The sequence below is a fragment of the Taudactylus pleione genome, unplaced genomic scaffold, assembly GCF_031769625.1.
Source record: "Taudactylus pleione unplaced genomic scaffold, aTauple2 ptg000183l, whole genome shotgun sequence".
NCBI lineage: Eukaryota > Metazoa > Chordata > Amphibia > Anura > Myobatrachidae > Taudactylus > Taudactylus pleione.
In genome coordinates, this window is record NW_028284585.1 from 9,610,099 (window position 1) to 9,636,395 (window position 26,297).

The following is a 26,297-nucleotide window of genomic DNA, read 5'->3' on the forward strand; positions in this document are numbered from 1 at the left end:
GCAGCCAATGCCCCTCGCCAAACACCAGCACCGCTGCCAGATACCCCCCGCCACAACGACCTCACAGGTAATACTCGGTGACCACCATGCCGAGAAACCCTGGCCATGACAATACTCATATAAAACTGATTAAACAATCATTTGTTTGTGTATTATACAGCAGAAGAGGGTAGACTATTTATAATTTATTCTTCCACCTCAAATTAGCCTAACATGCCAGTCATATGCTCTTTGATGAAATTCAGTTCAAAGGGGAGGGTTACAGAGGCATACTCCAGGCGCCTTGGTTACATGCTACACCTCTGAAGTGGAGAGAGACATGGTACCAACCAATCAGCTAACTGTCATTTTACAGACCATGTTTGAAAAATGACAGTTAGGAACTGACTGCTTCATTGAGGGATCGTTAACCCTACTGTGTGCCATGCAGACATTGGATATTAGAGAAAAACATCTGATTGGATGTTTATCTTTTGTGCCTAGTATAGAGTAAGTGCTAGTATGCCCTGATGATGATGACTAGTAGGAAACCAGGTGCACAAGTAGACGCGGTTGCATTGCAATATGTATACAACTCTGCATATTGGCGAAAACATGCATTTTCTTTCTATGCACACTTCTTTGGAGAAACATATTCCCAATTTGTTTCTAATGCTGCATCAAACCCAGTTATTGAAATGCGCCATAAATTAGTTATTGTGTATTCTATATGATCAAGTTTCACTATATGAAATGTTTTCCTCCATTTTTACACCCATTCCAGGACATCTTTAGATGGAGAATCTGCACCTAGCATAGGCTGGGGCAAGTTTTGATGGTGCCACAGATGGTGGCATATAAAGACGTACCAATCGGTATTACAGCATCTAAAGACGCTCAAGGTTGGCATCTCAGTCCGGGAAGGGCAATGAAGTGGCATTTACATAAAGTTGCAGGCGTGATTTCGGCAAATCATGTACATACAGACGCAGCTGCTTCCAACTCAGAATCAGGCCCAATGTGTGATGTGTGTGGATTTCTATGATGTTCATATTTAATATATGTTAATATTATAGTTACAGTTGATCCAGTATGATTTTATTTTTAAATATCATAATATGTGATAATAAATGAGGTTGTATGAAATATGTACAGTGCATCCGGAAAGTATTCACAGCGCTTCACTTTTTCCACATTTAGTTATGTTACAGCCTTTTTCCAAAATGGAATAAATTCATTTCTATCCTCAAAATTTTACACACAATACCCCATAATGATGACGTGTAAAAAGTTTTTTTGAGATTTTTGCTAATTTAATTAAAAAAAAAACAAAGAAATCACATGTACATAAGTATTCATTCACAGCCTTTTCCATGAAGCTCAAAATTGAGCTCAGGTGCATCCTGTTTCCACTGATCATCCTTGAGATATTCATACAGCTTAATTGGAGTCTACCTGTAGACAGGCATGCACCTGTCTATATAAGGGCCCACACATGACAGTGCATGTGAGAGCACAAACCAAGCATGAAGTCCAAGGAATTGTCTGAAGACCTCAGAGACAGGATTGTCTCGAGGCACAAATCTGGGGAAGGGTACAGAAAAATATCTGCTGCTTTGAAGGTTCCAGTAAGCACAGTGGGGCTGCTTCAGACCCTCTCGCGAGCGCAGGATGCTCGCAAGCGGGTCAATGGTGCCCGAATGCGCATGCGCAGGATGGAGGGAGCTCCGTCGTGCGCATGCGTGAGACCCGGCGAGCGACGAGGAATCCGCCGCTCAGGGTCTCGCACCAAAGGGGGCGTGCTGTCAATGTTGAGTGACAGCACGCCCCCTTTGGTGGGCGTGCCGGGGGCGTGGCTGCCAGACGCAGGCGTTCCCATGGGAATGCCTACCGTCTGAGTCCAGCCCCACTGACATCAGTAGTGATGTCAGTGGGAGTGATTTTGGCTCTGATAGAGCCAAAATCACTCCAGGGCTTGCGGCAGCGAGACCCTACCGCAGGGTCTCATCGCAAGCCCGATGGTCGCGATGGTCTTGACCATCGCGACCATCATCATGGACGCTCGCTATAACTGTGGGTGGTAACCCACAGCTATGCGAGCGTCCAAGAGGCCGCTCCATTTTTAGGTAGGAGGGCACTGATTCAGAGCGAGCGCTCTGGTCAGAGTGTCCGGCTCTGAATCAGGCCCAGTGGCCTCTATCATCCGTAAATGGAAGGAGTTCGGAACCACCTGGACTCTTCCTAGAGTTGGCCAGCCATCTAAACTGAGTGATCGTGGGAGAAGGGACCTAGTCAGGGAGGTGACCAAGAACCGTATAGTCACTCTGTCAGAGCTACAGCATTCCTCTCTGGAGAGAGGAGAACCTTCCAGAAAATCAACCATCTCTGCAGCAATCCACCAATCAGGCCTGTATGGTAGAGTGGCCAGACAGAAGCCACTCCTTAGTAATAAGCACATGGCAGCCTGCCTGGAGTTTGCCAAAATGCACCTGAAGGACTCTCAGACCATGAGAAACAAGATTCTACTATTTGGTGTCAATGCCAGGTGTTATGTTTGGAGGAAATCAGGCACCGCTCATCACCACGCCAATACCATCCCTACAGTGAAGCATGGTGGTGGCAGCATCATGCTGTGGGGATGTTTTTCAGCGGTAGGAACTGGGAGACTATTCAGGATAGAGGGAAAGATGAATGTAGCAATGTGCAGAGACATCCTGTATGAAAACCTGCTCCAGAGCGCTCTTGATCTCAGACTGGGGCGACGGTTCATCTTTCAGCAGACAACGACCCTAAGCACACAGCCAAGATATCAAAGGAGTGGCTTCAGGACAACTCTGTGAATGTCCTTGAGTGGCCCAGCCAGAGCCCTGACTTGAATCCAATTGAACATCTCTGGAGAGATCTGAAAATGGCTGTGCATCGATGCTTCCCATCCAACCTCATGGAGCTTGAGAGGTGCTGCAAAGAGGAATGGGCAAAACTGCCCAAAGATAGGCGTGCCAAGCTTGTGGCATCATATTCAAAAGACTTGAGGCTTTAATAGCTGCCAAAGGTGCATCAACAAAGTATTGAGCAAAGGCTGTGAATACTTATGTACATGTGATTTCTTTTTTTTTTTAATTAAATTTGCAAAAATCTCAAAAAAACTTTTTACACATTGTCATTATGGGGTATTGTGTTTATAATTTTGAAGACAAAAAAGAATTAATTCCATTTTGACATAAGGCTGTAACATAACAAAATGTGGAATGCACTGTATCTCAATGTGCCATTATTACAGTAATGGAGTAGATGGAATGGTTCCAGCGCTGTCTTTAGTCTATGGATAAAGAATAAACCAGATGTCCATCAGTATTACTAATAAAAGGATCCAATAGCCCAAAGATTCAATGCCAATGGGTTAAATTTCTTAAAACTAATTTAATGATATATGGCAATGCACAATAAATATACCAAAAACAATTGAATAAAATAATGGATAAAACCAAAAGAAAGTATCAAATAGAGATGAATAAATAAGTGATAACAGTCAGTGGTTGTAGCAACGCGTTTTACAGAGTCTATGTCTGCTTTCCCAGGCTGACGGCTATCAGGGTTTTAAATGACTGTCCAAAGCATTCTTCCATCCTATTGATGGTGAGTATACTATAAAAGATCTACAGCACAGTATCATTGGATACACTGATCTGCACTATGCTGGCACTTTATTTTCTTCCCTTGGAACTCCTCCATCATAAGAAGAACCATCAGCAACCCAGGTGACATCTACATTGCTTACGCAACCACTGTAGGACAGTGGTGAGAGTTTGTCCAACAACTACCATCAGTTCAAAAATGGTGGGTTTGTATGTATTCTCTTGTGAGCCAATGCACTAGTATGTTGCACACTGTTATTGCACTTTTGTCATCCACATATATCTGGGGATTTGATAACATTACTGGAAGTATCAATCAGAGTAATCGATTATCCATAGACTAAAGAGAGTGCCGGACCCATTCCCTCTACATCATAAACTACTCCTGAGGGGCCCGGTGGAAAAGCTCCTGTTGTTCCTGGCTGCATATCTTTGTATTTATCATTTGTTCCTCAAAAGGAACCTGGTGCCAGTCATCCACATTTCCATTCTATGGTTATGAATCTGATTATACCTGTGTTTTTTGCTAAGTGGATGTAAGTAATATAGACTAGTGTGGTTATATACTGTATAATGCGTTATGTTATGAGTGGATGTGGCCTGCAGGGCCGCCATTAGGTATGTACTGTATGTGTTTTAGCATCTGTATGTATGTGTCTAAGGGGTCTATTCATCATCACTTAATTTATACAAAAGCAGGTGAAAAATACAATTTTCATCTAATTTTGTATAATTTAAGTGTCAGGGCTATTCATCATTCATGTAACGCAGGAGATATCACAGCTATCTCCTGGCTACAATTGTGCATCGATAATTTCCACAGTCCCCACACTATAGAATGGGGATGAGGATGAAGAAATTATGAAATTCATCAAGTTCCGAAAAATCTTTTTTTTTGGAACTTGACAGTGAAGCTGTACTCCACCGATACAGCAGAGGGATCTGAATAGATCCCTCCTTGCTGTGTCCACTTACCTTCCAGCAGCTCCCTCCAGAGCAGTCCTTCTGTGAGACGGGGCCAGGAGAGGGCGCAGCACAGCAGCAGCGGCCAGCGGGTCAGTGGCGGCGGGGGTCCTATAGCGAGCAGCTGGTGTGACGAGGGGTGGGCCAAGTCTCCGGCAGCAGTTTAGCTGAGTAGGTCTCCCGCACAGCAGTGGCGGATCCCGTACATCGATATACTGAAGCTGGAATCCCGATGCCCGGCAAAATGCCAACGACGATATCTCGAAGACATCAGGATACAGATGTCGGCATCCCGAACCTCACGATCCCGAAATTAAGTATACGGGTAAATATTATACTTAGCCTGGGGATGGGGTGGTTAGGTTTAGGTACCTAACGTTCCCGATAGGCTGTTTTAGCAGGGCGCGGCGCCCTGCCCTCCTTCTGGAGGGCAAAAAGCATCCTGCCCTCCAGAAGGAGGGCAAAAAGTGCCCTGCCCTCACAGCCTGCGGGTGCCGTCTTCACCCCTGGGTCGCAGTGTCCCACGGGTGGAGAAGTGTGAGGTGACTCGGTCACCGGCGGAGAATAGACGCCGGGTGCATGCGCCCAGCATCTATTCTCCCTGTCTGCAGCGCTTGGGGGCTGCCCGGCGTGTCCGTAAGTGCCGGGCACACCCCCAAGCGTTACAAAAAGGGGAAGCGTCTTATAGACATGCCCCCTTTTTGATGGCCACACCCCCTTTTAGGACACGCGTGCGCACAAAGGTGCCTTCTCTAGCTCCGGCGCCCTGCCTGCCGCTGGAGCTAGAGTGAATACTAGGTACCCCTGGGGGAGATTAGGGTTAGGCACCCCCAGGGAGGGTTAGGGTTAGGGGGAGAGAGGGTTAGGGTACTTACCGCCCCTGCCGGGTTGTAGACAATCAGGCTTACAGCGTCGGGATTTGACCTGGCTGCCATTCATACCGAACCTGTGTATGTATGTTAGTGTGTATGTATGTGTTAGTGTGTATATATGTGTAAGTATGGCAATGTGTATATATGCGTTTGTGTGTATATTTTCTATGCGTTAGCGTGTATGTATGTGTTAATGTGTATATATGTGTTATATATAATATATACGTCTGCTATATACTGTATATATTATATTTGTGTGTGTTTAATAAACACACACATATATATATATATACACACACACACACACACACACACAAGAACCCCTTCCCCCAAGAAAATCCTGCGTTTGCCCGTGCGCATGACTTCATGACATCATGCCCAGCTGCTGGAAGGAAGAGGTCAGAGGAGCCGTGGCACGCGACGAGCAGTACCAGCCAGACCTGGAGGAGAAGAAGCCAGAAGGAGGGAGCATTCTTCAAGGAAGTAAGGTAAATCATGACTCATGAGACTTGGTGGCAGCGAGGGAAGGGGGTGGCAGCCCTGGTGGCCTGGTAATGTCCCTTACTCTTTATATGGGTGGACACAATCTTGTCACTGTAGTGTGCTCAGGGCTGCCATCAGGGGGGCACTGCTGGCACTGGGGTCCCGGGCCCGACAGAGAGGGGGGCCCGGGTAGCAGCAGTGCGCATTTATGTCAGTCCGCCAGCTGGTGGCGCGCGGACAGTCAGAAACGGCGAAGAGTGGCTGAGGCGGTGGCATTATAAATATGGGGCTGGACGCTAGCCAATTGGAGCACACCTGATGGCTGCTGGTCCGCGTGCTGTGATTGGCTCGCGGCCAGCGTCATATTCCAAATGCGGCCGCTGTCTCAGCCACTAATGTACTGATGCTGGAGCAGTGCAGCTTCGGCCGGGCAGGTGTCACAGCAGTGGCTAAAGATGATGTTTTTCAGCAGCTGCTCAGCTCTGGAGTCTCCGAGCACGAACCCGCCCCCTGCCTGGCAGGATCAGCAGAGGCTAGGTGTAATTGGGTTACACAGTGAGTTCTGCTCGGAGCACTGACCTTGGGGCAGGCTGGACTCTGTGACTGGTGAGTGGATAGGGCAGGTGCGCAATTTGCATATAATCTGTCTGGTGGAAAGGTTACTGTAGATATATATATATATATATATATCTATCTCCACAGTTCTGCCGGCACTCTGTGCAACTTACTGACAACGTGGTCCTGTGCCAGAATCCAAAATATTCGTATACCTCCAACAGTATGAACGGCCCTAGGACACCAATATCATATATAGAAATTTGTATTGAAAAATCAACAGTTTCGGAGCTGTCGCCCCATCATCAGGATCATACAAACATATAATGACAACCATATATACATACCCACACCCAGAGCATCTCCTCCCCGTGCAATGCTGAAATCACATATCCGCTTCCGGCATCCGGAGGTGGTGACCAGTACGTCACCACCTGCGTCCGCACACAATGTAGTCATGGGCACTGCTGCATTTGCGGCCCACCCAGCAACATCCGGCAACACATGCAGACATTGCTAAGGCAACCCAAGCAAGCGACCTGTACCAGTGTCCACTGACAGCCATTACATAAAACAATGGGTGCTGAGGGGTGCAACAGCTTATAAGCAGACCCCTCTGCCTCCAATAACAATAAATAGATATTACACTATAAGTACATACATATACAACCAAAATACATTAGATCAAACAAGGGATTAGCAGGTTCGGATTTATGGAATCCGAACCCCCCGAGCCCCCCCCGATCCGAGTTGGATCCGAGTCAGGCTCGGGTTTTCCCGCCTGACTCGGATCTGAAATCGAGGCAAAACGTCATCATCCCGCTGTCAGATCTTGCGGCTTTTGGATTCTATAAAAGGTCCCCGCATCGGCGCCATTTATAACACCAGCTGTGGACAGTGAAGAGGGAGGGTGGGAGTTAGGGCTGGCTGGGCTGTGTTGTGCTGCTGTTGTCCATAGGGGCTGGCTGGGCTGTTTTGTGCAGTCAGTTGTCCATAGGGGCTGTGTCCACTCCAAATTCTATAGGGGCTGGCTGGGCTGTGTCGTGCAGTGTCCCATAAAGGCTGTAGTCCTAAAGGGGTGTTGTAGTGTTGTCCTGGGGTTGATCTGTCCATCAGGGGTGCTCCCCCCAAGTGCAAAAAAAAACATTTCTTTTTTTCTGTGTGAATTGTGTGCGCTGTAGCCGCACGTGAATCAACAAAGTAGAGCCAAGCATGCGCCTGTGTCATAAGTAAAGGGCCGGCTGGCTCGTCTGTTAAAGGATGGTGTAACCCCCAAAGTGCACTCCCCCAAAAAATAAAAGATTCTTCTTTTCTGTTTGTGAATTGTGTGCGCTGTAGCCACATGTGCATCAACAAAGTAGCAGCGCCAAGCGTGTGCCTGTGTAATAAGTTAAGGGCCGGCTGGCTCGTCTGTTAAAGGGTGGTGTAACACTCCAATGTGCACTCCCCAAAAAAATAAAAAAATCTTCTTTTCTGTGTTTGTGAATTGTGTGCGCTGTAGCCGCACGTGCATCAACAAAGTAGCAGTGCCAGGCGTGCGCCTGTGTCATAAATAAAGGGCCGGCTGGCTCGTCTGTTAAAGGGTGGTGTAACCAACCAAAGTGCACTCCAAAAAAATAAAAAAATCTTCTTTTCTGTGTTTGTGTGCGCCTTAGCCGCACGTATATATCAATATCACATAAATGAAGGACCAAACTTTGTCCGATAAAAATAAAATAGGGAAAGATCAAGAACCACTTCCTCCTAGTGCTGAAGCTGCTGCCTTTAGTCATGACATAGACGATAAAATGCCATCAACGTCATCTGCCTAGGCCGGTGCCCAATTTCATAGTAGAGGGCATATAAAATCCCAAATGACAAAGTTCAGAAATATGACCTTAAAAAAAAACATTTAAATCATCTGAGGAGAAACGTAAACTTGCCAATATGCCATTTACGATACGGAGTGGCAAGGAACGGCTAAGGTCATTCCCTATGTTCATGACTAGTGGTTCAACTTCACATGACGATAGAAGTCCTCCTCCCGCTACAAAAATCAAACGAGTTAAGCTGGCAAAAGCACAGCAAAGAACTGTGCATTCTAAGAAGATATCACAAATCCCCAAGGAGAGTCCAAGTGTGGTGGCGGTTGCGATGCTTGACCTTCCAAACACTGGACTGGAAGAGGTGGCTCTTTCCACCATTTACACGCCCTCTGCAAGTGCTGGGAAGAGCACCCACAGTCCACTTGCTGATATTCAAATTGAAGATGTCACTGTTGAAGTACAACAGGATGAGGATATTGGTGTAGCTAGCGCTGAGAAGAAAGTTGATGAGGAGGATTCTGATGGTGATTTGGTTTGTTTAAATCAGGCTCCAGAGGAGACAGTTGTTGTCCGTGGGATGAAAAAGCCTGTCACGGTCATGCCTGGGCAGAAGACCAAACATTCCACCTCTTTGGTCTGGCAATATTTCTATCCAAATCCGGACAACAACTGTCTTTCCATATGTACCATATGTAAAGGTAAAATAAGTAGGGGTAGGGACATTAACCGGCTAGGAACATCCTCCCTTATACGTCACCTGCAGCGTGTTCATAAAAAGTTACTGTCAAGTTCAGAAACTTTGGCTAAGACCTTAAGCAGACCTGAATCCCTGTGTCCTGTTGTATCCATGCGCCTGCAAACCACACCATCAACTCCCTCCTCGTCAATTTCATCCTTAGTCAGGAAGTAGTCAGAAGTAGTCCTGCAGGCCATGTCACTGGCATGACTGACTCTCCTATCTGGGATTCCTCCGGAGATTCCTGCATTGCTACGCCTACTGCTGCTGTTGTTGCTGGGAGTCGTTCATCATCCCAGAGAGGAAGTATTAACACTTTTACAAAGCAATTGACCCTCCAACAGTCCTTAGCGAGGAGGATAAAATATGACAGCAGTCATCCTGAAGCAAAGCGGATAACTGAGGCCTTGACTGCTATGTTGGTGTTAGACGTGCGTCCGGTATCCGCCATTGGTGCAGTGGGATTTAGACACATGATGGAGGTGGTGTGTCCCCGGTACAAAATCCCATCTAGATTCCACTTCACTAGGCAGGTGATACCGAGAATGTACAGAGACGTCAGAAAAAGTGTCCACAGTGTCCTAAAAAATGCGGTTGTACGCAATGTCCACTTCCACAGACATGTGGACAAGTGGAACAGGGCAGGCTAAGGACTATATGACTGTGACAGCCCACTGTATCACCTTATGCAGCAACAACAGCAGTGTCACCAGTAGCAGCAGCTCAGAAACACCAGCTCATTACCGGTTTCAGTAAGAGGCACACCGCCGACAACCTCTTAAAGAAACTGAGGGAAATCATCGCCCAATGGCTTACCCCACTTAGACTCTCCTGGGGATTTGTGATATCTGACAACGCCACCAATATTGTGCGGGCATTACATCTGGGCAAATTCCAGCACTTCCGATGTTTTGCTCACACAATAAATTTGGTGGTGCAGAATTTTCTGAAACATAACAAAGACATGCAGGAGACGCTTTGGGTGGCCCGAAAAATTTCTGGCCACTTTCGCCATTCAGTGACTGCGTGCCGAAAACTGGAGTGCCAGCAGTCTTGAACCTACCCTGCCATCACCTGAAGCAAGAGGTTGTGACGCACTGGAACTCAACCCTCTATATGCTTCAGAGGATGGAAGAGCAGCAAAAGGTCATTCAAGCCTATACATCCACCTATGACATAGACAAAGGAGGGGCTATGCACCTGACTCAAGCGCAGTGGAGAATGATTTCCGTGTTGTGCAAGGTTCTCCAGCCCTTCGAACTTGCCACACGTGAAGTCAGTTCAGACACTGCCAGCTTGAGTCAGGTCATTCCCCTCATGACGTACCGGTCACCACCTCCGGATGCCGGAAGCGGATATGTGATTTCAGCATTGCACGGGGAGGAGATGCTCTGGGTGTGGGTATGTATATATGGTTGTTTGTTGTCATTATATGTTTGTATGATCCTGATGACGAGGCAACAGCTCCGAAACTGTTGATTTTTCAATACAAATTTCTATATACGATATTGGTGTCCCAGGGCCGTTCACACTGTTGGATGTATATATATATATATATATATATAGTCAAATGGCTGGTACTCCACATAGATGCAAAATAAATTGCTTGCCTTGGTGCCTTCCTGGAAGTTCAATAGAACACCTACTTACATATGTAGAAAGGGAAAGGCGGCACTCACAGATCTGATGAAATGAAAGAATCAAACTTGACAACTGTGTCTGCCTTGTTCAACGTTTCAGTCTCACATGACTTTTATCAAGAACACAATGAAAAAAACAAATACACATACCTTTAAAGTGGAATGTCCAAGGTGATTGGTGCAGTGTAATGCTCCATGCTGACGGGGGCCAGAGTCTGACATCATCACTGTGCGTCAGACACTCAGGCATCACACAGGATAAAGCAGTCTGACGCCCCCGGTGGATAGGAGGAAAAATGACCACTGTACATCGTGGATATGTGTGAATAGAAAGAATGAATAGAATTGAAAGAATGGCTCAACATCGTACAGCCATACGACAAGCTTTGTCGGGAAAAGAAGTGGACCAGCCGGTCGCTCGTCATTTCAAGCAGAATAGACATTCTTTAGCAACCTTATCCTGTAAAATCATTGACTTTGTGCCTATGGACAAGAGAGGAGGAGACCGTGAGAAGCGGTTGTTACAATTAGAAACTCAGGGGATTCATAGATTGAATACGGTTACTCCTTTTGGACTAAACGAGACTCTATCTTTTTCTTGTTTTTTGTGAGCTCCATATTATCTTCTAGATTCGTGTCTTCATGTGACCGTTCAGTTCTATTTCATAATGTGCACATATGTATGCAATTATATATTTTTTTACCAGTTAGATTATTCCAGGACACGTACAGGGACGGATACAAAAACATAATATCCTCTTGTCTATCACTGTGTAGCCCTGGGGGAGATGTTGTATTTTGTTACAACCATACCACACTGGTCTTGCCCAATCTCAGCTGAACTTGGAAGCCAAGCAGTGTTGGGCCTGACTAGGACTTGAATGGGAGACCTTCAGGGAAGATCCGTTGTTGTAAGTACTACTTAGAAGTCTCCTATATACCCAGGTAGCACACAGGAGAGTGATATGATATGTCACAGATGTTCCCTTTGAATTCTGGCTTATCTCCTGGTTAGGCCATTTCCTTGTTTGGACATTTGTGCACATCTGGAGTTATAAGAATATTCAACTTTTTTAATTTTTTGGAGCTTTTTAATAACATTTTGTGTACAATATTTTTTTGTAAACATTTTTTTTCTAATTGATTTTTTCTATTGATTTTTTCTATCATGATTTTTTCTATCATGTTTTTCCAATACTGTTGAGTCATCTGTATGTTCTCTTGGTGGTCCAAGTTATCTTTGCATTTATGCACATGTTTATGTTTTGTCATATTTGAGATTACCTGAGCACCTTTTCGGGTTTAGCTCTGCTGGGTCTTCCTGTGTTCCATGTGCTTTTTTTCTCATAGCCTCACGGTTGTCATATTTGTATATCATGGATTAGTCTTCACCACAGACTATGGCCCTCATTCAGAGCCGTATGCTCTGAGCAGAGCGCACGCTCTGAGCAGAGCGCATGCTCTGAATGAGGGCCGGCCTCCATGAAAATGGAGCGTCCTCCTGGACGCTCGTATAGCTGTGGGTCACCACCCACAGGCTATACGAGCGTGCAGTTTGATGGCCGCGATGGTCTTGACCATCGCGACCATCGAAACTGCGAGCCGGAGCCTGCGGTTGAGGTTTTCAACCGCAAGCTCCGGAGTGATTTTGGCTCTATCAGAGCCAAAATCACTCCCACTGACATCACTAGTGATGTCAGTGGGCCGGCTTCAGATGGGAGGCGTTCCCGTGGGAACGCCCCCGTCAGGGAGGCACGCCCCCGGCACGCCTACCAAAGGGGGCGTGCTGTCAATCAACATTGACAGCACGCCCCCTTTGATCGGACACAATGAGCGAAGGACTTTCCTTCGCTCGTCGCGTCTGGCGCATGCGCACGACGGAGCTCCCTCCGTCGTGCGCATGCTCAGTCCAGAACATCGACCCACTTGCGAGTGGACAGCCGCTCGCGAGTGGGTCTGAATCAGGCCCTATATTGCTTTAAGTCTTCTTTTGTGATTCTTTTGCTACATTTCTTTATCAGGATGTATTCTACAGTCATTCATTTCCTTACATTTCTGTGGCACACATGTATATATTTTTGTCGTTTTATCTCATATACCTATTCTGATGCACATGTTTTGGTAGATGTATTCACCAATATATTCTGTTTAGGATCCTTTCGATGGTACACTTGCCGTTTATATATAACGGTATGGTTAGATACTTAGTTTTTTTATCTATATCTTCTTCATTTTTTATTATCTTTTGTATGTATTATTATTCTTATTTGTTTTCCACTTGGAAAAATAGTTTTACATTTTCACTTTATTCACATTCACTATTGAGGAACATAGTGGTGTGGAGTTTTTATGTTCCTTCTTTTTATAGGAGCGATTTGTATTTTGTTACTTTGTTTCTTCAATTTTTTGATGTGTGGGCATTGACCCACACCTTGCAAATTGCATTATATATAGTGACACGATGTTGACATTTCATCATCTTTAGCACTGCATGTCAGTGCCCTCACTATCTATTCACACATATCCACGATATACAGTGGTCATTTTTCCTCCTATCCACTGGGGGCGTCAGACTGCTTTATCCTGTGTGATGCCTGAGTGTCTGATGCACAGTGATGTCAGACTCTGGCCCCCGGCAGCATGGAGCATTACACTGCACCAATCACCTTGGACATTCCACTATAAAGGTATGTGTATTTGTTTTTTTCATTGTGTTCTTGATAAAAGTCATGTGAGACTGAAACGTTGAACAAGGCAGAAACAGTTGTCAAGTTTGATTCTTTCATTTCATCAGACCTGTGAGTGCCGCCTTTCCCTTTCTACATACACTATATATATATATATATATATATATATATATATATACACACCACCCCCCTATAACAAACATCTAGATCCACCCCTGATCCAGGTACATGGATTATGGCATAGTTCCTGACCCAGTCCTGTATCCCCTACTAGTCTAGCCTTCCCTGCACTATTGCCCCCATTAAGGCCTAGCCTTCCCTGCCCTGTGCCACCCCGCACCATGTCTAGCCATCCCTGTTCTCCTAATAGGTCAAGCCCTGGCTATTTCAATATATTTTAATCCAGGTTTTCTCTTATTTATGTATGTATGTAGAGTCGAAGTGGCTTTTGATATACAGTATATTTATTATAGAGTCTGGTTTTCTGTGTGTGTCATATTACAGCAGTTTTCTCCTATATATTTGTATAGCTTCCTATATTATATGATAGATTGACATGTTACAACAACACCCACCCCAACAGCCTAAACTTTGTGAATTTTTAAACTGGTCACCAATTGATGCCCAACCTCTGCTGTAGCTCCACCCACATTATCCACAGCTCATCCCACATTTACATAAACGGGGGGGCCTGTCTATTTTGTCAGCACTGGGCCCCACAATTTCTGATGGCAGCCCTGAGTGTGCTTATACATTGGAGGCAAACTCTTGTGATTTTGTTAAATTTAGCTAAATTATTACTTTTTGCAAATTCGGGATTGAACGTTATTGTCTATTTTAGAGCCTTGAGGGGGTCATGGTTTTAACTTCAGAAATCCAACTTGAATTTTTTATTTTACCTGTGCACTGTAGTTCTCCAGTCTCCAGCTATGGGTAACTACTTGTATGGCTAAGAATCTTAATTTTGGTTGTGATTATCGTTTTAAGGGCTTTGAAATGCTGTGGTCTTTGTATCCAATGTGTATAATCCTTAAATGTTCTTTCATTTGTGTTTTGAATTACCTTGTTGTCCATCCAACATAGGGTAGTCCACAGGGGCAGGAGAAGATGTATATACCTCGTTTTGTATTGCATGTTAGAGTCTGTTTTATTTTATGGTTGTGCCTGTAATGGTGGATTAAAATTCTGTAGTTGGTTTAGAGCTTGAGTGATATTGCAAACTATCTAGCACACTGACAGAAGCCTCCTTTTTCACTTTGTTTATCTATGTTGGTTTGAATGATTTTCACTAGTGTGATTAGTGACTGCTGTAGTTAGTACGATTAGTGACTGCTGTAGTTTGCTTTTGATGATGGGGATAAATTTACTAATCAGTGGTGGTTAAGTCTGTGACATATTTTAATAAGGATTTCTTAACAACTTAGACACAGTGAGTGTGAAACACTGCAGAAAACCAAAGACGAAAAACTAGAGATTCATACGCCAACTAATACAAACTAGGGGTGAGCGGGTTCGGATTTCTGAAATCTGAACCCCACCGAGCCCCCCCGATCCGAGGCCGATCCGAGTCAGGCTCGACTTTTCCCGCCTGACTCGGATCTGAAATCGAGGCAAAACGTCATCATCCCGCCATCCGGGTCTCGCGGGTTTTGGATCCTATATAAGGTACCCGCGTCGGCGCCATTTTCTCACTCGGCTGTGGACTGTGAAGAGGGAGGGTGGGAGTTAGGGCTGGCTGGGCTGTGTAATGTAGTGTAGTGTAGTGCAGAGTAGTGTTGTGCTGTGCTGCGCTGTGCTGCTGTTGTCCATAGGGGCTGTGTCCACTACTTCAAAGTCCATAGGGGCTGGCTGGACTGTGTTGTGCAGTCAGGGCAGCCAAGAGCCGCGGCGGGCCCGGGTGATAGGGGGCGTGGCCTAATCAGGGGAGGCGTGGCCACGTCCCCTTAGGAAAAAAACACATAATAAAAAAAAACATTTTAGCAGCGCCGCTTCACTGGGAGGGGGGCACTGTGAGCCACTCAGCCTGGCGCACAGCCAATGGGGTTCATGATCAGCATGATCGCTCCCCCCATAGGCATAGGAGACTGCTCTAGCTGCTGCGAGCAGTTTCCCACTGCAGCCCAGCCCAGCGTGTGCTGGGCTGCTGTGATGTAGGAGGGAGGGGGGGGCGTGGCCGGACCAGGGCCCCGCCGGGCCCCTCCAGCAAGCCTGGGCCCGGGTAATTTGTACCTGCCCCCCCCCCCTCTCGGCGCCCCTGTGTGCAGTCAGTTGTCCATAGGGGCTGTGTCCACTCCAAAGTCCTGTGCAGTGTACCAGTCCTAAAGGGGTGCTGTAGTGTTGTCCAGGGGGTGCTCTGTCCATCAGGGGTGCTCCCCCCAAGTGCTAAAAAAAATATATTTTTTCTGTGTTTGTGAATTGTGTGCACTGTGGCTGCACGTGCATCAACAAAGGAGCAGCGCCAAGCGTGCGCCTGTGTCCCATTAGTAAAGGGCCGGCTGGCTTGTCCGTTAAAGGGTGCTGTAACCCCCAAAGTACACTCCAAACAAAAAAAATATATATTTTCTGTGTTTGTGAATTGTGTGCGCAGTAGCCGCACGTGCATCAACAAAGTAGTGCCAAGCGTGCACCTGTGACATAAGTAAAGGGCCGGCTGGCTTGACCGTTAAAGGGTGCTGTAACCCCCATAGTACACTCCAAACAAAATAAAAAAATATTTTCTTTGTTTGTGAATTGTGTGCGCAGTAGCCGCGCGTGCATCAACAAAGTAGTGCCAAGCGTGCACCTGTGTCATAAGTAAAGGTCCGGCTGGCTTGACCGTTAAAGGGTGCTGTAACCCCCAAAGTACACTCCAAACAAAATAAAAATATATTTTCTGTGTTTGTGAATTGTGTGCGCAGTAGCCGCACGTGCATCAACAAAGTAGTGCCAAGCGTGCGCCTGTGTCATAAGTAAAGGGCCGGCTGGCTCATTTCTTAAAGGGTGGTGTAACCCACAAAGTGCACTACTTTCCAGCAAAAATAAAAAAAATATTTTCTGCGTTTGTGTGCGCCTTAGCCGCACGTATATATCAATATAACATAAATGGAAGACCAAACTTTCTCCGATAAAAATAAAATAGGGAAAGAACAAGAACCACTTCCTCCTAGTGCTGTTGCTGCTGCTGGGAGTTGTTCATCATCCCAGAGAGGAAGTAGGAACACCACTACTTTTACTAAACAATTGACCCTCCAACAGTCCCTAGCGAGGAGGATGAAGTACGACAGCAGTCATCCTGAAGCAAAACGTATAACTGAGGCCTTGACTGCTATGTTGGTGTTAGACGTGCGTCCGGTATCCACCATTAGTGCAGTGGGATTTAGACAATTGATGGAGGTAGTGTGTCCCCGGTTCCAAATCCCGTCTAGATTCCACCTGCATCCTCAAAGCAGCAGCGACAAGCGTGCGTCTGTCTGTCAAAGGGTGGTGTAACCCTCAAAGTGCGCTCCACAAACAATAAAAAAATTCTTCTTTTTTTTTCTGTCTTTGTGAAATGTGTGGGCTGTAGCTGCACCTGCATCCTTAAAGCAGCAGCGACAAGCGTGCGTCTGTCTGTTAAAGGGTGGTGTAACCCTCAAAGTGCGCTCCACAAACAATAAAAAAATTCTTCTTTTTTTTTCTGTTTTTGTGAAATGTGTGGTCTGTAGCCGCACCTGCATCCTTAAAGCAGCAGCGACAAGCGTGCGTCTGTCTGTTAAAGGGTGGTGTAACCCTCAAAGTGCGTTCCACAAACAATAAAAAAATTCTTCCTTTTTTTCTGTCTTTGTGAAATTTGTGGGCTGTAGCCGCACCTGCATCCTTAAAGCAGCAGCTACAAGCGTGCGTCTGTTTGTTAAAGGGTGGTGTAACCTTCAAAGTGTGCTCCACAAAAAATAAAAAATTCTTCTTTTTTTTCTGTCTTTGTGAATTGTGTGGGCTGTAGCCGCACCTGCATCCTCAAAGCAGCAGCGACATGCATGTGTCTGTCTGTTAAAGGATTACATCGGTGACAGCATCCAAGTAGGCATGTCAGACAGTCCGTACCTGTACTGGCAGGAAAAAGAGGCAATTTGGAGGTCCCTGTACAAACTGGCTCTATTTTACCTGAGTTGCCCCCCCTCCAGTGTGTACTCCGAAAGAGTGTTTAGTGCAGCCGGGAACCTTGTCAGCGAAAGGCGTAGGAGGTTGCTTCCACAAAATGTGGAGAAGATGATGTTCAGAAAATGAATTATCAACTCTTCCAGGGAGATCAGCCTCCAGAACGTACAGAGGGACCTGTGGTTGTGGATTCCAGCGGGGAAGAATTAATACTCTGTGAGGATGAGGATGTACACAACACTGAAGAGGGTGAGGAATCGGTGGATGAGGAGGATGAGGATGACATCTTGCCTCCGTAGAGCCAGTTTGTGCAGGGACAGATTCATTGCCAGCTTGTTTTGTGGGGGCCCAAACGAACCAATCATTTCAGCCACAGTCGTGTGGCAGACCCTGGCGCTGAAATGTTTGGTTTGTTAAAGTGTGCATGTCCTGTTTATACAACATAAGGGTGGGTGGGAGGGCCCAAGGACAATTCCATCTTGCACCTCTTTTTTTTCTTTGAATTATGTACTGTTTGGGGCCTAGTTTTTCAAACTGCCATCCTGTCTACCACTGCAGTGTCACTCCTAGATGGGCCACGTGTTTGTGCCGCCCACTTGTGTCACTTAGCATAGTCATCCAGCTACCTCGGTGCAACCTTTTGGACATAAAAACACTATTGTGAGGTGTGAGGTGTTCAGAATAGACTGGAAATGAGTGGAAATTAAGGTTATTGAGGTTAATAATAGCATAGGAGCAGAAAAACACACAAATTCTGTGATTTTAGCTGTTTTTATGCTTTTTTTAAAAAAAATACAGATCCAAAACACAAAACCCAGAACCCAAAACACGGAAGGGTGGTTTTGGCAAAACCAATCCAGATCGTAAACACGAAGAAAGATCCAGATCCAAAACCAAAACACAAAACACGAAAAGTGGCCGGTGCACACCCCTAATACAAACAAATAATAAGATCTGTTGTAACCTTCCACCAGATTACATACAAAGCAATGAGAACAATATACACCACACTCCTCCCAACTTAAGGGGGGCATCCACTACACAATTTTAGCAGGCGATTAAAAGATAAGCCATTGGGGTGCCTTAGGAACTCTGTCTGGGTAACGATGTTTAGGTTCCAGAGTGACAGGCTGCTCCACAGAAATCACACTAGAATGTTCAGGATCAGTTGTTGTCACTAAGGGAACCTCATGCTCAGGTGACTCCGTAACAGGCTTGGGAACATTCTCTGTAGCAGACCCAGAGGGGTATACATTCTCTACAGTAAAAAGGAGAGGGGGGGAGGAGCAGGTGCACACTATAAGCACTAAGAATACAAATGATCAAAATATCTATAATAGACTGCAATAATTAACATGGTTTTAAATGTAAGGTTTCTTAGTACATGTTTGGCCAAAGATGTTTGCCCACCTACCACGTCACGGTGAACCTTATACAGGTGGGTCCCTAACATCTCTAATACTAACACACTAATTAATTTATCTAGGTCTTACCTATCATAGAGCCCATTAGATGTGTGTACTGCAATGCAAGGACCCATACCAGTTAAAATCACCTGGGGCAGGCAGGAAGAGTGCCAGTACAAAGAACGGGTCTCACCTTCAGAATGTACCTTAAATACACACACACAGGAAATGGGAGGGGCTGGGCTGCACATCCTAATATTAAACATGATAATAGGTGCTACCATGCTGAGACCAGTAGTTCTACAGCAAAAAGGAGAGGGGGGGAGGAGCAGGTGCACACTATAAGCACTAAGAAGAATACAAATGATCAAAATATCTATAATAGACTGCAATAATTAAAATGGTTTTAAATGTAAGGTTTCTTAGTACATGTTTGGCCAAAGATGTTTGCCCACCTACCACGTCACGGTGAACCTTATACAGGTGGGTCCCTAACATCTCTAATACTAACACACTAATTAATTTATCTAGGTCTTACCAATCATAGAGCCCATTAGATGTGTGTACTGCAATGCAAGGACCCATACCAGTTAAAATCACCTGGGGCATACAAATATTTTAAGAATACAAATATTTTGATCATTTGTATTCTTAGTGCTTATAGTGTGCACCTGCTCCTCCCCCCTCTCCTTTTTGCTGTAGAACTACTGGTCTCAGCATGGTAGCACCTATTATCATGTTTAATATTAGGATGTGCAGCCCAGCCCCTCTCACATTCTCTACAATGTCAGGACCAGTCTCTGTAACAGACCCAGAGGGGTATACATAAATTCCCAAATCACTTGCTTGGCTATGTCCAGGTGTGGACGTACAGTCCGTTTGCCTCCTGGTCTCAATTATTTGATCAATGTGGAGTTGCCACAATTCTCCTCCCACTTTAATCACGTATATCAGAGGGCCGGATCTGGAAGAAACTATTCCCGGTTGCCATTTGTCTCCTCTGTAATTATGGACAAGCACCTGCTGGCCAATGTCGAAGGTCCGAGTAGGTTTCTGATAAATAGTTTGAAACTGTCGTGTACCTTTCGTCTTACATCTGGTTTTATCAAGTCCCACTGAGACCGCAAGTTCCGTTGCATAAAGAGCACAGCAGGTGGCTGACTGGTAGTGGAGTGCTCAGTTCTACGATAAATGTACAGGAAGTTGTCAATCTTGTGTTGCAAAGGCAGATGTTCATTGTACATGGACTTGATAGCTTTTTGAATGCTTGTACAAATCTCTCAGCCAAACCGTTAGTAGCTGGATGATGTGGAGCTGATGTAAAATGTTTAATGCCATTGTCTCGCATGAACTTTTTGAATTCCGTGGACACAAATTGTGGCCCATTGTCACTGCATACTTGCTCCGGTAGACCATTTCTGGCAAAGATGGTTCGCAGAACAGCAATTGTTTTCTCAGATGTAGTGGATTTCATCTTTATTACCTCTCGCCATTTTGAATGAGCGTCCACTGCAATAAGAAACATACAATCCATGAATGGAAAAGCAAAGTCAATATGTACCCGTTGCTATGGAGATGATGGCCATTCCCAGGGGTGTAACTGGGCTAAGGGCGGTGAATTTTGAACTCTTTGGCATCCTTCACATCCTTTTGTCAATGTTTCAATTTGACCATCAATTCCTGGCCACCACATGTAGCTTCTAGCAAGACTCTTAATTTTCACTGTGCCCAGGTGACCCTCATGTAAATTTTCCAAAACTCTATTTCGCAGTTTAGATGGTATTACCACTCTGGACCCACACATTAGAGTTCCTTGATATACAGAAAGTTGATCTCTCCTGGCCGAAAATCCGTAATATTGAGCATTGCCCTGTTTAGGCCAACCTTTGATAGTTAAGTCTATTACTTTAGATAGCACCGGGTCTTTCCTTGTTTTCCGATTGATCATGTCATTGGTAATAGGTAGCTGTTCTATTAACATATTGTGATACACTTCCAGTGGGTCTCTACCATTGTCCTCCTCACTTTGGGGCAGGTGGGAACACAATAGACCATCAGCATTGCCATGCAGTTTTGTTCCATTAAACTCAATATCATATTTGTGTGCACCCAGAAATAATGACCAACGTTGAAGACGAGCAGCAGTCATGGCTGGAACTCCCTTTTGGGGGTTAAAAATCGATACCAGTGGCTCATGATCAGTTATTAACGTAAACCTTTGTCCATACAAATATTGATGACATTTCTTTACTCCCCATACTAGACTTAAGGCCTCTTGATCAATTTGAGCATAATTCTTCTCTGCCACTGTCAAGGACCGTGAAGCAAATGCTATTGGTTTCTTGCTTCGATCTCTCAGTTGATGTGACAACACTGCTCCAATGCCATATGGTGAGGCATCACATGCCAGTCTGATGTGCAAATTTGGATTAAAATGAGTAAGGACTTTGTCAGATGTAATGATTTTTTTAGTTTCTGAAAATGCTTTCTCACAGTCTTTTATCCATTTCCAACGTGCATTTTTCTGTAGTAGGGCATTTAGTGGGTGTAGTACTGTGGAGATGCCTGGTAAGAACTTGTGGTAATAATTCACTAGGCCCAAGTAAGATCTCAGTTGTGACACAGACTGGGGCCGGGGTGCTTGCAGTACTACCTCAATTTTATCATTTGACTTGTGCAGGCCCTCTCTATCAATTACATGTCCACAATAGAAAATGCTTTCTTGGAAAATGCACATTTGTCTTTATTACTCTGAGTCCGTATTTTTGTAGTCGGGTTAATACTCTTCCAAATTACTTAAATGTTCCATGTCATCTTTGCCTGTTACAATTATGTCATCCAGGTAACATTGTGTACCTGGTATTCCTTGTAGGACTTGGTCCATTGCTCTCTGCCATAGTGCTGGGGCAGAAGATAGTCCAAACACAAGACGATTATATTGCAATAATCCTTTGCATGTATTGATGGTTAGATATTTCTTGGATGAGTTCTCTATTTCCATCTGTAAGTACGCTTGAGCTAGATCAATTTTGGAGAAGCGATCGCCCCCTGAGAGAGCTGCAAAGATGTCCTCTATTTTAGGCAAAGGCTACTGTACAGTGTGTAGTATTGGATTTATTGTCATTTTGAAATCTCCACAAATTCGGATACTTCCTGCTTTGACCTTTTTGACTACCAGAACTATAGGCGTAGCCCATTCACTCCATTCTACAGGGGAGAGTATACCAGAGTCTTCCAGTTTCAGTAATTCCTCCTCAACCCCTGGTCGGATTGCATATGGAAATGTACGAGCTTTATGAAACTTGGGAACGGCATGTGGATCCAACTCTATACTGGCATTAATGCCCTTTAGCATGCCCATCCCTTGTTGGAAATATAACTATGTGTCAACGTCTCAGTGCCTGTTCCGGTCCTGTCCTGGATTCTGCCTGTTCCGGTCCCAGCCCGGATTCCGCCTGTTCCGGTCCCGTCCCGGATTCTGCCTGTTCCGGTCCCAGCCCGGATTCTGCCTGTTCTGGTCCCAGCCCGGATTCTGCCTGTTCCGGTCCTGTCCCGGATTCTGCCTGTTCCGGTCCCAGCCCGGATTCTGCCTGTTCCGGTCCCAGCCCGGACTCTGCCTGTTCCGGTCCCATCCCGGATTCTGCCTGTTCCGGTCCCAACCCGGTTTCTGCCTGCTCTGGTAGGGGACTTCAGTTGGCTACCCCAGGAGGGTCCTTAAGTCTCGTAACCCAAGAAGGAGTTTTGAGTCACTCACCCCAGGAGGAAGTCTCTGTCCTCGCATCCCAAAAGGGGGGTTCATGTTCCATACCCCAAAAGGAAAAGTCGAGTCAGCTTCCCCAGAAGGGGATTTTGGGTCCCATACTCCAACAGGGAGTGTCAAGTTCTGTACTCCAGGAGGGGACCTTAAGTCTCTCACCCCAGGAGAGGGTTACAAGTCTCATGCCCCAGGAGGGGGTCCCAAGTTTCGCACCCCAAGAGGGGGTCCCAAGTCTCACACCACAAGAGGGGGTCCCAAGTCTCACACCACAAGAGGGGGTCCCAAGTTTTGCACCCCAAGAGGGGGTCCCAAGTCTCTCACCCCAAGAGGGGGTCCCAAGTCTCTCACTCCAAGAGGGGGTCCCAAGTCTCTCACCCCAGGAAGGGGTCTCAAGTCTCGCACCCCAGGAGGGGGTCTCAGGTCTCACATCCCAGGAGGGTGTCTCAGGTCTCGCACCCCAGGAGGGGGTCTCAGGTCTCGCACCCCAGGAGGGGGTCTCAAGTCTCGTGCCCCAGGAGTAGGTCCCAAGTCTCACTCCCCAAGAGGGGGTCCCAAGTCTCTCACCCCAAGAGGGGGACCCAAGTCTCTCACCCCAAGAGGGGTCCCAAGTCTCTCACCCCAAGAGGGGGTCCCAAGTCTCTCACCCCAAGAGGGGGTCCCAAGTCTCTCACCCCAAGAGGGGGTCCCAAGTCTCTCACCCCAAGAGGGGGTCCCAAGTCTCTCACCCCAAGAGGGGGTCCCAAGTCTCGCACCCCAAGAGGGGGTCCCAAGTCTCACACCACAAGAGGAGGTCCCAAGTCTCATGCCCCAAGAGGGGGGTTCAAGTCCCGTCCTCCAGGAGCAGATTTCAAGTTCCACACTCTTGGTGGAGATTTCCGATGTCCTGTCTATGGAAGAACATCTATTAAGTTTGGCTGAATCATCTAATCATCATGTTAAAGAATTTCTAAGTGGTTCCTTCTCAGTTCCTGAAAAGAATGCGGTAGCTCAAGATGATATAGTGTCCATGACCTTCGATGATGATGTGTCCCAGTACACCATATTGCTTAAGCATTATGATGCCCTAATGAGAACCAATCCAACCTGTGGTATTACTCCCACCAACATCGTCCTGTTTCTTTTTATGCACTTTAGAGGTAAAGCCTTGGAGTGGGCCAACCCACTCATTGAGTCGAAGGATCCAATTCTACAAGACATGATAGCCTTCAGTACAGCTCTGCTTAAAGAATTTGCTCCTATGTGTCCGTCTCCAGATACCCGTTCTGATAAATATTCTGGAGTTATTTCAGCACCTTCAGATATTAAACTCGCATACACCGCTGTTCTCCCTTCTCAAAATCATATGGTACAGGATCAATCAGTCCAAAAGAAGAAGACTCAAAGAACTTTTAGAGACCAACAACATGATACCATGAGAGTTTGTTGTGTTTCCGTCTGCCCATCTCCGGAGTCCTCTAGGTTTTCAAGTCATGTTAACTCCTCTGATCTTCCTTTGGACATGGATTCTGATTCTGAATTTGATCCTGTGCATGACAATACTCCTTTCCTCAACAACCATTTGGTATCAGACCATGTTCTTCCTAGTCATACGTTCTCCCAAGAATTACCAGTAAAAACTACTTTACTGAAAAACGAAAATTCTTCAGCTACTCTTCTTAACACTATGAAAATTCCTCTAGGGACAGAGAGATGCTTGAAGGGATTAAGCTTTGTGATCGTGGGATATTTTGAGTCCATAGAAAAGGAGGAAGCCAAGTTGTTAATTGAGAGTTATGGAGGTAAAGTTTCTGAGAAGATATGCAGTAAAATCGATTATCTCATTATGGGTCGTTTCGGTGGAAAAACCAAGCGAGAGAAAGCAAAGAGTCTTGGGGTCAAGGTTATTAAGGAAGATGGCTTGTTTAAGTTGATTGACATTATGCTCTCCAAGGAAAGATTTTTTGAGCAAACTACCTCAGGAAACAATTTTCCAAACACCTTCTAGAGTTCTCAAAGTTTCAAGTTCTTGAAGATATCGGACAGGCTCAGCCAAGTTTTTAGAAGTTTTCCAAGTTGTCCTGGTGTTTCGAGACTTTTGGAAGCTTTCTTGTATTTCTGAAGGAAGTTTTGCCTGGGTGTTCGGAGTCCACCCTTGAAGAGGGGGGTACTGTCACAATCCAGGCTAGTTTTTACCTTTTGTGACTAACCTCTGCCAGCTGCTCCATGGATCTGTGTTTGTAATTTTCCTGGGACATCTGCTCTGGCTGAATCATGCTGGCTGTTACATCTCTGTGTGTGCAGAGCTCTCACCTCCCCACACTGATTAAACACCTGGACCCTGCTCTGTCTGTGAGCATTGCTAGTCTTAATTGGAATCACAGGTGTGGTCCTGATTCTCAAGGGCTGCAGAGATGAATACTCCCTCTGCATGCTGTGCCTTGCTCCACTCTGAATGCCACTGCCAGACCACCTGTCTGTATCCACCAATCGCTGCCAGACTCTAGGTATATAGATCCTCCTCTAATAGCATTCAGTGCTTGAACATCTTGTTACGTTCTGTGGTGTACTGCTTGTGCTATAGCTGTACTTCTGTGTGCCAGTATGTCCCAGGCTCCTGCTGGTTCCTAGACCAGTGCTATCTGTAAGCCTGCTGCGTTCAGCTATCCATGCTACCAGCCTCTCACCTACGGCTCCCAGGCCGCTCCAAGTAGCTTCCACGCTACCAGCTTCTCCACACGGCTCCCAGGCCACACCAAGTAGCTTCCACGCTACCAGCGTCTACCCACGGCTATCCAGCCGCTCCACGTAGCTACCCAGCTACCAAGGTCTACCCACGGCTATCCAGCCGCTCCACGTAGCCACCCAGCTACCAGCGTCTACCCACTGCTATCCAGCTGCTCCACGTAGCTACCCAGCTACCAAGGTCTACCCACGGCTATCCAGCCACTCCACGTAGCCACCCAACTACCAGCGTCTACCCACGGCTATCTAGCCACTCCACGTAGCCACCCAGCGACCAGCGTCTATCCACGGCTATCCAGCCACTCCACGTAGCCACCCAGCGACCAGCGTCTACCCACAGCTATCCAGCCGCTCCATGTAGCTACCCAGCTACCAACGTCTACCCATGGCTATCCAGCCACTCCACGTAGATACCCAGCTACCAGCGTCTACCCACGGCTATCCAGCCGCTCCACATAGCTACCCAGCTACCAGCGTCTACCCACGGCTATCCAGCCACTCCACATAGCCACCCAGCTACCAGCGTCTACCCACGGCTATCCAGCCGCTCCATGAAGCCATCCAGCTACCAGCGTCTACCCACGGCTATCCAGCCCCCCCACGTAGCTACCCAGCTACCAACGTCTACCCACGGCTATCCACCCGCTCCACGTAGCTACCCAGCTACCAGCGTCTACCCACGGCTATCCAGCTGCTCCACATAGCCACCCAGCTACCAAGGTCTACCCACGGCTATCCAGCCGCTCCACGTAGCCACCCAGCTACCAGCATCTACCCACGGCTATCCAGCCGCTCCACGTAGCCACCCAGCGACCAGCGTCTACCCACGGCTATCCAGCCGCTCCATGTAGCTACCCAGCTACCAACGTCTACCCACGGCTATCCAGCCACTCCACGTAGATACCCAGCTACCAGCGTCTACCCACGGCTATCCAGCCGCTCCAC